The following is a 16,313-nucleotide window of genomic DNA, read 5'->3' as shown; positions in this document are numbered from 1 at the left end:
GAGGTGTGGAAAATATCAGGACCCCAGGCTGGATACTTTTGTGATGACCTCATGGATTATCATCACTAACTGGTCTGTGTTATCCTTCCCTCTCCCTCTCAACCCCCACGAACAGTGAGTGTTCCCCATCATGAGCTTCTACAGACAAAACATAAGTGTGGAGGCTGAAGTCTATGCCTCTTCTATGCCTGTGGGTCATAGGCTTTGATGTGTTGTGCTCAAGACTGTCACATTTGTGTACTGTTGGTGACCACAGGAGGAACTGATATGTTGAGAGAGATGTGGAGGGCCTTTGATGCCTTACATAGGTCCTTACAAAAGTCTGCTGCAAAAAGTACAGAGCAGTATAATAACCAAGAATGATGCCTCAACTTTCTGCTTCATCTTTCATGCCAAATGACTGAAATGCAGGTGTGTTTCTTGAACTGAACTCTTGCTGTGGTCACTCATCCAGGCTGTGAGGGCATTGTGCCACAGGACACGTGTCTGTGGACCTGTCCATTTGATGTCACAGAGCATGAAAACTCTTCACAGATAGTTAACTTTTGCCTGAACACAAGTTTTAATGGCACTGTGTTATACTCTCCCCACCTACTGACACCAAAAGAGCTTCTCTGTTCAGCATGGAAGCATCACTGGTAGTTTATACCACTGAGCTTTCTTTGACCAATAAAAGCATAGACCAGCACTGGCCACAGTCTAAAAACTCTGCCAAACTTTTCCAACAGTGTTGTCCTGTGCTGATATGAGGTAGAAGCATCATAAAAACCTCTCTCCTTCATTTTGACAAGTCAGCTTTCATATGCCTGAACTGGTTAAACTTGCTGTCTCTATTTGATGAAAGAGATATAAAATCTTTCTGCTATACCAACAAACCCCCCTAATGAAGGTGAGCCAGGCTTCAAGCTTGACTTCCTTTAAGAGTGTGACATTGAATGGCAGCGGTCTGTCTCATCACAAAATGCTCAGCTGCTCAGATTGTGGAAACTCTGCAGGTATTACATGTCTGCAGTCTTGTGGCAGCATTCACCCTGAGGCATGTGCTTCAGCATTGTTCTCCCTCTTTCTAGACCACTCTGAAGCTGTGAGACGATTTCTTCTGAAACAAATCAAAGATGGAGAAGTGACTGCTAACTGTGCTTCCATAAGGGCATTGATCCCAGTTACCATCCCCACGGACTGAGCCTTGGAAGGATGTAGAAAAGCCCCAAGCTGTCTCTGGGACACATCCTGTCTTCTGAACATGACATTATTTTGCTGTCCTTTATTTAATTTTGTTTTGTCTTAAATATAAAAACTGTGAGGGTGAAGACAGAGATAGAAACAACCTTGCAAACACTATGATTTCACCTTTTCTGTTAGGTTTTGTTGATTCATTTAGCCTTCAGTTGAATTTTGCCTACCTTTTGATCTCTGACCCAACAGTAGAACAGATTTGCTATTAAAAAAATATTGCTTTCAAATGATATTTGCTTTAAGTCTGGACTGTGATTATTGCAATTTGAGAAAATAACAGACTGTTTGTTTTAACTGAATTCATAACATATGTTTGTAATAACAGGACTTGGGCAGTTATCCTGATGCTAAATGGGCCAAAATTTGAGATTACTGCAGCCTTGCTGAAATTTCAGTACTGCAAAATCCAGCAAAAAAACCCATCATGTGTGAAAGTTAACAACTGAGCAGAGTGAGGAAGCTCGGGGACAGGATTTACGGCTGCACATTTCCACTGCACTGGAGCAGTGGAAATCTGTGCTTGGAGAGAGGAAAGAGTTTCTGAGACTCCCAGCAAGACTATACCCTGTTGCCATTTGTAGAGCTGCAGACCAAGCTCAGCCGTCCACCACCTGTATTTCTCCTCAGAAGCAGCAGTTTCTGCTCAGACCACCTACATTGAAAACCAAAGCCAGTTAAGGCAGAATTTAACTTCTTGGGTTCAGGACAGTGATATAAACTGTCTGTTTCCCAGGGAGTTCTAGATGAAGGACTTTTTTGGCTGGCTGTGCCTCCAACTTTGCCTGAAAAGTTCACAGTGTGTCTCTAAATGCTGTGTGTCGTTGATAGTCTGAGCTGGCAGGCTGAATTTCACAGCTCCCATCACCTCCTTCTTTGATGACCCAAAGTCTAGGATAGACACTAACAGAGGACATGCCAGGCAAAGACTTCTAACTACAGAAAATCTTCCGTTGCCGTTTGTAATGGATTTCATAAAAACAGACAGGATTCTCTGTTACAGTCACTCTACAGTGCAAGTGCTCTGCCTCTGTCTTTTTTTTTTACTTGAATGAGAAGGTGGTGAACAAAAGAAAATGACACCCTGTGCACTTCACAGTCTTAGGGTACACAGAGCTTCTAACTCATGTGGCTCCTCCAAGCTCACCTCCTTCTCTGTTCCCCAACCATCAGATGGGGCATGGTCTGCTATTATTTACTGTGATTTCCTTAATAAACGAGAGTAAACCTTGGACTTAATCCCTGCACAGCAAGCACTGGTGAAGCAGTGAACAAAGTATCAAGGGAAAACTGCTCAAGAGCAGTTAGAATCAAAGCATCTGAGAGCAAACAAAATTAAAGACCAATAAAGTTTACAATGTAAGTAGCCTGCACTCTAGCTTCACTTTTTTCATCATGGGCTAGAAAGAGCATCTTTAGACTTGCTCTTTTGTCTCTCCCTTCCTGAGAAAGGATTTTTAGTTCTTTAATTCTCTTCTGAGCCCTTTATTTCAGGGATGATCTGCAAGAACAGAACAACTCTAGTGTTTCAACCTCTGGTCAGGAAACATGCAGATGTTCTGAAACAACTTTCTGATTCCATGTCAAGAGGCTTTTCATCTTGATCTGTTATGTTACTTTCTAGATCGTTTTTCCAATAGCTGTTCACTAAGTAAGCTGAAAACATTCACACAGAGAGCTATTCTTTATTATACGGAAACGGAGCCTCTCTGTCAGGTCATCTCCTGTTGTTGGTGGTGTTACACACAACAAGCCAGCTATGGTCTTGTGGGGGTAAGTTAATGCGATTATCAACTTGTGTTGGTGGCCAAGGCCCTCTATAATCTGCCATGACCACCAACAGGAGAAAGTCAAGATCTCAGAGGAAATACATCTATAGAGTTGGACACATGTGGTCTGATAGGAGTTGAAATTGCAGGTAGAGAGATGCATTTTTGCTTGGCTGAGTACTGTGTTGTGCTCACTGTTGGGATGGCAGATCAGACTTTGTTCCTATTTCATGACAAGGATGTCCCAAGTTGTTGCTTTACATTTCTATTGACTGCTGTGCAAAGGCATGATATAATCGTCCTTGTAGGTCAATACTACACCTCATTACATTTTCTACCCAGCCAAGAGTGTCATTACTGATACTATTCTATATTTCAACACGTTTGCTTAGAAATGGCAGTATCCTTAGTAATTTTTAACTCTATTTGATTACCAGTCTCTCCCAAAGAAGTTTTGGTGCAGCTACAGACTATATGCAGCAATAAGAAAAGGTGTTCTTTTCCATACATCAAAACCCAAATGGGAGTCAACGTTTACTTCTAGCACACATGCACTAGAGGATGCCAAAAATCGGACACTATTGATGGAAGGATATCTTTGTCAGAATGCACAAGTTCTTAGTAAAGGAAGTGTCTGCACATAACACAGCCTGCAAAGAGAGCACCAAAAGGATCACATATCTTGAGGCTGTTGCCTCTGCTGACTGGAGGAATAAGGGGACAGACTGAGTCCTAAAAAGACATTCCATACTTAGTCAGTAACGGTGTATTGCTGTGTGTTGTTCTGAAGATATACTATAGGGAAGGGAGCACAGACTGTGTGGAGGGCGGGTGAAGAATATATCCTTCATTATTCACACACAAACACCCTATAGCCAGATACAATATCTTAAGGCAAGCTCGTTTGATGACTTCCAGTTACATTTCCAGTTGAAATTACTTTTGAAGCATGATTGTAATGAAATCCTTTAAAGGCTCATGGAAAAGACATCCTTCCTTTTGTAATATCTGTGAGCACTAAAACTGTGCAATATAATGAAAGACTGTGGAGCCTTTGTTTGATTATACAATTAAATTTAAAATTTTATTAAACTTGTTAATAAAGACATAAAACAGAGAGCTTCATACTTTGCTTTGATTTGGCATGAGCTTTCACTAAATCCAGTTTCCTGGCACATGAATACATTCTGTTTGGAAAACAAATGATGGGCATCAAAAAACCATCTTTCTAAAGGCACATAGTTAGGTTCACTGATCAGCTTCAGGGTGAAGAGCAATGCCCAGCAGACCGATAAAGGGACTCACCTTGTTCTAGTGAGAGATAAAAAGACTTTCTCTGTCCTACCAGAGATAGCTGTGAAGTTTAGTTCTGGAAATTATTATGGCCTATTTCAAAAGTGAAAAGGGGAAGGGAATATCTACAACACGCAAATTCCTCAAAGACAGACCAGAGGGATCTCTCGGTCCTTTGACTCCTGGAGGTACAAGAGAGGTATCCTGAATCCAGGTAAAGGTCCATCATTACCTCTCCTTATTTTATCCCTTCAAGTTTCAGGCTGTAGTTCCCAAAGGTTGTTTACTGAATCATAGGCTCCTTATTTTAAATTTGTGTAGGCAGAAAATATATGACAAAAAATAGAATCCAAGTTTGTGAGTTCTTGTGAGCTTCCTTGTCCATGTAAAGACCGATGTTTCAGATCTCAAAGTTGTCTCCCTCTCCTGCTCCAGGAAAAAAAAAACCAACCAAAAAACAGAGGCCCACAATATAACAACTCTTCCATTGCTGTGAAGTCAGAAGTAACAAAAAAAGGTGCCAACACATATGAACAGCAATGCTGAAGGTCATACAACTTTTCTGTGTAATCATATCTTTCAAGTGACTGGCTTCATAGGGGTTAATTTGCAGAGGTTTGCTGTGATTGCACATTTTAGGAAAGATATGTAAAAGATTTTCTTCTCCTTTCAAATATGAGCTGTAATATACTCATGCTTATGCTGTTAAAAGCACAGATCATAAACCACAGGCACTACAAGGTGGCCTCCCTGGCTCTGCTATTATACAGCTTTCTCAGCTCATTTTAAACATTTACAGTTGTTCATCAGATATTAACATACCTTTTGCTATTCCATACAGTGGGATCAAAATTGTATTCTTAAGACAAAGCAAGGAAGGAAAACTTTATAAAGCTACTCAGCTTCACAGACACGACTTGAAGCGATTTTGACCTTTCATGGGAGCAGAGAAAGAGAGGAAGAAGGGTATGTGTATATTCATTATAGTCCTTAAAGTTTACAGAAACACAGGTTCCCAAGAGCCACCTCAATAATGGTTTTAGTCAAATATTTATATTGCTATAACTTTATATGTTTAATGATTTTCCCCATTAAGGTTTTTGTGGTTTAGCAAGGAAAATCTAAATATCCTTGATGATGATTGGTGAGGTAAAACCTCTTGTAGCAACATAGTGTATAAAATCCTTTCCAAGTAACTGCCCTTTTCACACATCTGGAAAGACTCCATTTTTTTATCTGCCAGAACCTTACAAGGGCAGCTTATTACATAAATAAACAGAAGAATATATGTAGTCATAGAATGACTGAATTGAGTATAATCTTACAAAAACAACCTCTGTCTCAATACTCCTTTGTTTGTTGCCTTTTGGCACTATTATCGACTCTCCTGTGTGTACTGTATAATCATTACTGCCCCCACTTTCTCCCTGATGCAAAATGTGTCCAGGTGGTCAGGAACAACAAGGCCAAGGCTTGCCTAGCAGTGCAAGCTTCTGGAGCTGAATGCATCCTGGAAATGGGATCTCTGCTTCTCACATGCTTTCTGAGTGGTTAAGACCAGTACCACCACTCGAGATGTCATAGACACTGTATGAAACAAATCTGGCCTGCTGGAGCACAAGTTATTTCTTCTGTGCAACTCTACAAAGAAGATAAGGTGCTTATGTCTCCTTCTTAGCCATGATCATCCCAAGAAGTACTTTGCACTAGGGCACTATTACAGTGATCCAAAAGGAGAAATTTATGAGTGATTGTAGGGGGAAAAACAGTTCCAGAAACTCAAGAAAAATTGCTCTTGAGTGAATTAAAAGCATTTTCTAATCTCTTGCAGACCAGTCTATGAATGCTCTTGTCACTGAGGGAAAATACTGTTACATTGTTCTGGTCCAACAGGCACCCCATAGGGTGATTATCTCCTGCTTAGTCCTTTGATGCTAAGGGAACTGTGCTGCTGCAACACACAAAGCCCAGTTGTAAACGTCTATTTCATACACTCACTGGTGAAACATTACCCTCCTGGGTCAGGACTGAATTAGAAAACCTGGTGCTTTCTGGCAGGGAAAAGTTTGGAGCACCCTGCAAGCATGGCAAGCACTCTCATATGTAGAAGGGAAGTGACATTTTAACTGCATCAGAAGAGATGCTTTACTTTCTGTGTATTTTTGTCATTTCAACAATTACATGTAATAAAGCAAAGCAGAAAAGAAAGGAATTGAATGTTTTTGCTCCTAGTGATTTATCTTAACAGCATCCGAGAAGTAATAAAAAAGGCACTGACACAAAGAACTGAGTAGCCTAATCAGCTGACATTTACTGAAAACACACTTTTGTTTCCATCTGTTAGATACCTTTTTTTCTGAGTCACGATTTCTGTCATACAGCTCAATCTATTCACCCTATTACAACAAATATCAGCTACAGAGATAAGTCTTTATCTCCCACATTTTTTGAAGTTCGGGAAAGGGAGGAAGTGATTTGCCAGGAACGCCTTTGACATAGAGTGCATCATTCAGGAACATTTCTGTGAAGCTCTCACTTAAAGGGAACGTAAGGAAAGGAGAATGTCCCTGAAGTTCAGTCCTGTCTATATACGTTCATGTGATAGCTGAAAGAATTAAGTTCCTACAGGCAAATGAAGTTTATCCCAAACTCTGGAAACCCAAAACTTAAAGTAAGGTTTCAGTTTGGCATCATATTATGTATGAGTTCTGTGTCCCACCAGACACAGCCATTTGGAAATCAGAGACCTCAGGCTGCAATTGCTCAAAACATCAGGCTTCACCTGTGTGGTGATGTGGTTCTTGCTCTGCGTCTGCCCTGGGTCTGACAAAGGAGGGAGGCTGTGGTAGGATGTTTATATTCTGGGATATCAAATGTTTATCTGTCTGCATGGCTCCACATCTTCTCTGCTAGCCTGGAAACTGCAAACCCAAGTGGATGGCACAGGTGGGGTTAGTCACTGTGTAAAGCACAGCTAGAGGAAGCAGAGAGAAGTCATTTTACTTCATGGGAGGCCTGAGCTACCCACACCATCAGCTAGAAATGTAGGAATCTGCCAGGAGAGTCACAAAACCAGACAGTGCTGGGACATGCACACATAGAATATAATGAAGGAGCAGGACCTAGACCTGTGCACCTAGGAACGACATCTTTTCACAACCCATCACCAAACCATGTATAGCTGGAAAGAAACCCATAGACTTTTGAGCAAATCCATCAAGAGACAGGAATTGGGTTAGAATGCTTGCCAGCACTCATGGGAACCAGCTGGGGAGCACAGGTGCATAGGACACACAGAGAAAGAACACATTGTTTTGTCCATCATTAGAAAGTTAAGCCAGTTCCAAACCAGCAAATGTCCATGCACATTGAACTTAATTTTCCACATATAAAGAGCTGACTACTGAAAGCATATCATTTAGGGGAGAAGACAGTGAGCTATTTTGCTGTAATCCTTCAGATGCTATAGTTTAAATGCATATATAATGTTAACCCAGCTCTCTGTTTCTCTGAGTCATGTGCTACAAACAGTCCCTCCACACACAGACACAGATCAACCTTGTAATTACAATTTGCCACACATCTCATTTTATGTTGAGTGACATACTGGGGTATCATATCCTCCACATATTGCTATAGGCTGAGAGTCTGGAGTAAAGCATGAATGGGAGTGGGATTGGAAAGTAGGATTAGGAGGACAAAAAAAGAAGGGAATTGCAGACATTGGTAACTACCAAATATCCTCCAGAGGTTGACATTTTCTGTAGAAGTAAGTCAGTGCCATAGCAGTGATGACAGCACAGTGGAAACTACTCAAGCTAATTTTAAAGCCTCCATCAGCACCCACAAAACCATAGAACTAGGACTGGCTACGAAACCACCGGAGCAGTATAGTGAAGGCTCAGCTCTGAACTGCTATGAAGAGACAACTGTCAACATCTGGACCAGTGAGTAATACATCAGCATGGCCACATCACACATCTAAAATGAAACCTTTTGAATCCTAACCTGTGACATACTTGTACTTTATCTTTGGTGCAGTAAGTATACAACATAGGAGATGGGTTTTCATTATATTGGGGGGGGGGGGCATTGGCTGTGATTACTCTGGTGATTTTTATGTGTCATTGGTGATTTTGTAAAGCTGTTTAGAAACGTATTTCCTTATCTTAATGTTGTGCCATTCTTTCAAAAATGTAAAAAAGATAATCTGTGAAGAATCTAGCCATGTTTTTGCAGACAAAAGGAGATTTAGCAGTGTTATACACAAATTTATGTAAAACGTTACAATGATTTCACTCATTCCTTCATGTACGCTTCTTTCTAACTTTACTGATCTAATACCTGCTAGTTTTGGCTTGGGAAAAAAAACAATCATGAAAAATAAAACTAACAAACAGAGTGGCATGATTTCCATTCCACAGGTAATATTGTTATTGGAAACAACTTTGCCTGAAATCAGAAGACAAGTATTTTTTAACTGAACTGGGATAATTTCAAAAACTTATTCACTCTATTTGGGTTGAAGAGCTCAGCTTTGAGAAAGTAAAAATACTTCAGTCCAGACTTAAGGTCCACTGTTAAATTGACATTTAGCTCAGTTCTATTTTTTTTATAAAGTGAGTTCCAGAAAAATATTCAAATGAAAAACAGGATTTGGAGTGAAACATTTGTCTTGTCCTAATTTCTCAAGAAACATGGGTTAACCTGAAGTATTTTTCTACCACAGTGGAAAAAAAATCTTTATAGTAACTCTTACAACCACAATGCAAAAGGCCAAATAAATCACAGTCAGGTAAATGTGGGTTTTGAGACAATTACTAAGACTGTGGAAGCAATGCTGAGATGAGGAAAGTGCTCTGGTGTGAACAGCTGTGGCAGAATTGGTCTTTTAGCAGGATACTCGTGATAATCTCTCTCCACTAAAATCCACTTTGACTGAGTGAAATAAGCTGTCAGTAAGAGCACAATTTTTCCCAGCAGAAACATGGGGGCTTTTGCTAAAACAATTTGGACACTTAACAAAAACCTCAGCATAGCCTTGCTTACGGCAAACCACCCATAGCTTTATGTCAGCAAAACATGCAAGTAAAAGAAAAAGTCATGCTAGATAACTCTACCAAACCATCTCTTCTGGTTTTGTTACCCAAACAAAAACCAAAACAATTCCCTCTCTCCAACCTCCTCCCCTTCCTCTTCCCTGCTACATTAAAAGAGAAACAGCAGCCTGCTCAGGCTATAAAAACTCCCAGTCTTTTCACAGTCCTATTCCCCAAGGGCCAGCCAAGCAGCCTGCTCCCCACTAACCTCTTTCCAAAAAACACCCCCACCCGTTGCAAGTGAGTCATTTTTATCAGGCTCCCCAGGGTGCTGTTGACTGCTTTTGCCCAGAAACCCCCCTCCATTACCCCAGGCTTTCCACCTGTGAGGTGGCCCCAGGGAGGCCACTGCAGCTTTCGGTTGCCTCCCCTCCTGACAGATGCAGGGTGGATCTCTGCAGCCCTCACACTCCAATCTTGTGTGATGTCAAAACCTCCTTTTTAAAAAAAAAAAAATAAAAAAAGAAATAAAAAGCCTTCTGTATTTATATTTCAGGAACTTTTAATTCCTCTTCCTGGGCTTTGCATGCTGTATCCAGCTGCTGAAGGTTTCACACTCACTGATTAGAAGATCTTTCATGCCACAGCTTTTTATTTTTTTTTTCCTTTTAATAGGAAAACAGAGTTCTTTTGAAATCAAAATGCTATTTGCAAAATCATTGCAATTATGTTTGCATCTTCTTTTGAAAGTGGAACAGGAATAAATGGTCTGACACAGCTGAAATCTCTGTCCCATTTCTGCATTTTTTTATGATAAGCCTTTTGAGTTTTCAATTCAAAATAACCTTAAGTTGAAGCCATTTTTCTTTCTTATATATTATATCCTCTACCAAGAAAGTCACAGATCCAAATGAAACACTTTATTCAATCCAACAGTTTTCATGTCCAATTTCTTTTAAACAGACTTTCAAACCTTGGTGGGTTTTGTTATGAATTGACAAAAAATCCCACTACAGAGTTTTAAAATGCATATATGCATGTGTGAGGAGAGTGCTCGGGCAATGACAATTTTTTAAAGCCCAAATGTCCACTTGTAGAAAACCAACTGTGATTATTTGCCTTTGACTATCTACCTGGCCAGCACAGGATTTTGTGGCACACAACTTGCGGTTTTTGCTTTTCATCAACTCCCCATTTAATGCTCAGCAATGCTCAGCATTACAGTATTTAATTTTCAAGCCCTGGCCCTACCTCTACTAGCCTGAGTTAAATGCTTGTGCACTGAGCAAGGAGACTGGAGCTGACAAGTAAAAGCACAGGACCAGGGTGCTGCCCAAAGCAGTGTTTTGATGAAATATATCTACCAGAAATGTCAGAGAACAAGGAGATTTCTTAAGTACCTCTGCACACTGCAGTACCTAAGAATAACCACTTGCCTCACTAGATGATCAAGGGCATGAAGGATTCATGCCCTTGAATTCTACTGAGAAAAGGGGAAACTATAGGTCATCTTTCAGAAAGCATATGTGGTTACTGGCAACATTATGTTATTTTCTGTTTTCATTATTTTCTCTGTCCAGATCAAGACTAGCCTATTCTGCTGCTGCTGGCATGAAACTCAGCAGAAAAATCTATGAAGTGATCTACCAAAATCAATGGGAGTGTGATCATACACTGAGACTGATCTGGAGACAGATGGAGTTGAGGGGTGCTTGTGCTGCGTGAGTCCTGTGGTAAAGATGGTAATCTTTAATGAAATTCTCCTTTGCCTTTCATACATAGAGACTCTCCGACACACAAGTGAGTGCCTCTCCAAGGACCTTACCAGACCCTGCTTTGCAAACTCTAGTGTACACAAAAAGGGTGGGAAATTTGTTCCTCACTTTTGTTTTAGGAGGATGAGAGTGTTTAGGATTCAAATCTAAATTGTTTTCACACGCAGATATGTTTGGGACCTTTGAATGGCCACAGAAGTTGATTTCACAAAACTTTTAGTGCTGCTGGAGGAATCGTATTTCTGAGTGCACATGAGAACTATATTATCAATTTTGCTTCACAAAGCTGTTTTTTACTGTGTAACGAAAGCATGGAAAACCCTTGAAGAGCTCCCCAAGCAGCAAACCATTCTGAGAGAGAGAAATGTTGTGACTCATCTCCATGGCAACCAGGAGGTGATGACGTGAGCAGCTGCTCCGGATTATTCTTGTTTAGCAACAAGCTCACAATACATAAATACATGTTTGGTGACTAGAGTATTGCAAAGACAATGACGAATTGTCCACAGATCCTTATCCATCAAACTAGCCAGTAAACCCAGTGGGTGACAGAGATTATCAGAAACCAACCCAGCTAATAACATAAGCTGCTGATTTGTTGGTTTAATTTGTCTTTTAATATGAAGATAAACAAGGAATTTATTATATCCCTAAATGATTCTATCCTGGAAGAATAGTCTACTTTTATTGTTATTTTATTTTTTAGGATGCAGCCTATGTTGACAAGTATGAAAACCTCTGCCTATGTGATGATCCCATCCTGCGCTGTGACAGAGGTGTGATGTGGGACCATCACAGAACCACAGAATGGTCAGGGTTGGAAGGGACATGTAGAGGTCATCCAGTCCAATCCCCTGATAAAGCAGGTTAACCTCAATCAAATCACACAGGAATGGGTCCAGGTAGGTTTTGGAAACCTCCAGAGAAGGAGACTCCACAATGTCCCTGCATAGCCTGTGCCAGGGCTCTTTCACCCTTACAGGAAAGTTTTGTTCATGTTCAAGTGGAACTTCCTGTGTTTCAGCATGTATGTTATACTATGTCCTATCACTGAGAGCTATAGACCTTCAGTCCCAAAAAGTGGACTGTCCACCACTAGCTGCAAGCAGAAGGTGGCAACAAAACAGTTTGATTTGAACCATTGGGATATTTTGCACAGGTACATGAACCTGTACATAAGTAACTCTAGTAATTCTTTTTTTTAATTATTTTCCACACTTTACTGAGTGTGGAAAATGCATGTTACAATACTGTTAACTTTTATAGATCCTGCCTAGGGGAAGAAAAAGTAATGCCCCTGCTATCTAACACTTCAAAATATTTATTTTATTTTCTCCCTGAAAAAGAGATTTGTTCCTGTTTCAAAAGGACCCTTACCCCTATCTCAAACATATGAACTAATCTCTAGAATCACAGAATGGTAGGGGTTGGAAGGGATCTCAAAAGATCATCTAGTCCAAATCCTTGCTAAAGCAGGTTCACCTCAATTAGGTCACACAGAAGTGTGTTCAGGAGAGTTTGAAAACCTCCAGAGAAGGAGATTCCACACCCTCCCTAGGCAGTGTGTGCCAGGGCTCCATCATCCTCATGGGAAAGATTTTCCTCATGGTCAAGCAGAACTTCCTGTGTTTCAGTTTATGTTCATTACCCCTTGTCCTGTTGCTGGTGCCACAGAAAAAAGACTGGCCCCATCCTTTCAACATCCATCCTTTAGGTATTTATAAGCATTGATATGCCTCCTCTCAGTCTTCTTCAGGCTAAATAACCTCAGGACTTGCAAGTTTTTCTTGTAAGAGGTATTTTTCAGGCCACTCATAGTATCCCTCCACTGGACTCTCTGCAGAAGTTCTCTTATTACTCTTAAACTGGGAAACCCTAAACCAGGTACAACACTCCAGATGTGGCCTTACCAGAGCAGAGTAGAGGGAGAGGGTTACTTCTCTCAGTTTAATCTATATCACTTTTTTGCTCAAGGCCATTAGAGTCTCACTCTTCTTAAATGTGCCCTTGCCAGACCGTGTGCATATTATCAGCTGGGTGGCAAATCAGACTCCTTGGAGCACATCTGCTCTGTAACTGAGTCATAAGAGACAGTAACACTGTGATGGCTGCTGCTAAGGGAGGATGTCCTTTCACTCGAGTAACTCTCACCGTCTAATTCGTACCTATGACCAAACTTGAAGTCTGTGAGATCTGACTCATGTCTGTCAGGAAATACAGCTAGATGAACCAATATTATGACATTTTCTTTGTTGCTGTGATCAGGAAGTCTTTATCTATCAAAAAACCAAAAAATGTAAACTATTTTTGCCATATCTCCTCTTTGTAATCAGACAGACTTTCTCCATTCCCCTCATGGGGGAAGCCCCCTACAGCAGCTAGTATAGATACTTCAAGGTAACAGCACAAAATAATACAATCCATTTCCAAATCATGTTGTGTGACATGGCAACTAGGAATGGGGTAATCAATTCTTTGTACTGAACTGTGGATCAGTTAGGGAATGTGTCTTAAGTAATATTAAAACAGACTCATGATGGGGAGAGAATGAATGACAGGCATCCTACCATAAGAGAAGACATAAATACAGCCCTACCAAAATGTACACAATGTTAAATCCTCTGCCACAGCTAGAAGAAACGAAAGTCATCTCCAGACTGAAGGAGGTTGTTTCCAAATGAGAGGGATCTGGCAGCTCTCCTGGAGTGAGCAAGTCTCTGGCTGACCAGCAATTTGGACAGCTTATTTCCCCCCTTGCCTGGCAGTTGGAGATGCAAGACATGCTTCATTAGAATGGATCACTAGATAGGGATGTGCTTGTTTTTTAAAACTGAAAATAAGCAGTGTTCCTGTTACTTTAAAGTGAGTATCAGTTTTCTTTTGAAATTTAGCAGAGGCCTGGTAACAATTACCATATTTTAATGATTATCAGCACAGGGAATATCTAATTCATGGCAAGTTTTTTAAAAAGAGTTGGTGGTTCTGCAAACACACATTTTTGATGCGTGATTTGCATCAGTTTTCCAGTGTCTGATTTTCAAAGGTTCAAATATTTAGTGTTTGCAAAAAAATGAGGTGTCTTAATAACTTGGACCAAAAGACAGGAGACGTTCAAAGGCATAAATTTGAAAATCTTGGCATTATATGGGTTATTTGTGCCTGCTTATCCAATTGAGTTCCCATTACTTGTACAGCTACCAAATGGGCTGCCAAACATGTGCCTGTGATCTTGCCACCATCCTCTTGCCACCAGAGAAAGTAAAAAAATTATAAATTAGCTCCTTCTCTCCACAAAAATACCCCAATTACTGTCACATTTATGAGATATTTTTTTCCCTCAAAAGTTAATATTTTGTGTTGGAATAGAAAATCTCCTGAGATATTTTGCAATGCAAACTATTCTCTGTTTGATCCTAATCATGAGGAGTTTTGTTCTTTTGTTTTTGTATTACTGTATCCATTCCCAGCAGGCCTAGGAAAGAGTCTTTCCAGCTTTCTCCTGAGTACATTGGTGTAACAGTCAATTTAGCAGAGTCCTATAGGCTCCAGATGGCTCTCAGGGCTTGTATGAATCTGATCAACTTCCTGCTTGTTGAAGCAATTTTCAGCTCTTATGCAAATATAAAAATTTGGCTTCAGCCATTCCTACCGAGGCCATCCTTGTCTATTGATCGCAACTAATTCTATCCCTGAGTGTTTCAGCCAAGATACGACAAGCAATGACCAAACAGGAAGCCCTCCTGAAGACAACTGCAAACTAAAGGTGATATCAGAAAGTGGATATAAACAATCATAAAGGAAGAGTGAGACAGCATTGATCAGAGAGATAGGAAGCACATTCACGATCTTAGCAGTCTAGTAGGCCAAATAGTGTGAAAGGGATTGATGAGTTTAGTTTGCGGGAGTTTACAGGAGCTCTTCCTGAGGCTGAAAGCAGCTTGAAGAAAAACCACTGAGGTGTCCGCTTGAAATGTCACAAACAAAAGGTGGATTGTTCGGAGCAACAGATGATAAAAGAGTTGAAGATAATGAAGACCCATGAAAATGCAGTTACTGGTATGATGGATGAGTTAGAGAGGGTTGGTTTGGAAAGATTCAGAGAGATAGGAACACTAATTACTGATGCACAACTCATCTCCCAGTCAATTTCTGAAATCTGATGTTTGAGGCTGATCTTCCACTTCCCTACTACTGTTCAATTCAGTTTCCTCTGTGTATCATGTAAAATTTGGACAATCTTTTCCTGTATGTCTAACAGAAAAGTCATCCTGGATAAATAAAACTGCTGTCTTTTTGCAGTGCTTAAGTACATTTGTCCACCAGGGACTGACCTCTTTGAAACTGTGTGATATAATATGGGCATTTCCAACTTAAATCAAGAGATAATCATTAATCTTATCAGAAAATCTAAGCAAAAGCTTACCATTTTCAAAGCTTGTAAGGAAACAACCACAAACAATCTTTTTTTGATTTTTCATTGTGGGAAACTCACATATTAAGGGCTGAAATAAGAAGATGTTGAGTTGATTGCTCCGAGGATCAGATGACTGTAGCCAGAGATGCAAGATGTATAGGCAGAGGTCCTATTTGCTAACAAACCAACAAATATAGCTGAAAAAAAAGCAGGCAAGCTTTCAATGCTATCAGGTCTGAACAGTGATTTTCCAAAGTCCATCCAGGTTAATAATAGTTGCTCTGTGCTTGACTTGACAAGTCTATTTGATAAAAAAGGGTGGCAAGAAATTGTGGGTCAGAGATGGGTAAGGAATTTTCAAGCCAAGCAAATAAAAAGTTTAAACAGTATGAGAGAGAGACAAACAGGCGTTCATTAACAAGACCAACAGTGTTATCTAATTAAAAAATCCATCCAAATTATGTCATTGTCCTTTTTTTTCTCCTCAAATCACTGCATCAGAAGCATAGTGAAAAGAAAGGCTTGTGGTAAGTGAAGGTACCCAAAACAAATATTCACTATTTTGAGGAAGCGGGGAAAACCAATATCGTGGTATCCACTAGAGCTCTCTCATATCCCAGATTTACCAGGTGCATTTATTTCCTAACAAAGAACACAAATGTATCTCAGATAAAACAAGGCTAGGAGAGGAAAGATTTCTGAACATCAAATTTTGGTTTGTTTATTAATTTTTACAAGACTTTTTACACTTTTTTACAAGCATTTTACATTTTTATAAGAACGGTGTATT

The sequence above is a fragment of the Colius striatus genome, chromosome 4, assembly GCF_028858725.1.
Source record: "Colius striatus isolate bColStr4 chromosome 4, bColStr4.1.hap1, whole genome shotgun sequence".
NCBI lineage: Eukaryota > Metazoa > Chordata > Aves > Coliiformes > Coliidae > Colius > Colius striatus.
This window is presented reverse-complemented; position numbering follows the sequence as displayed.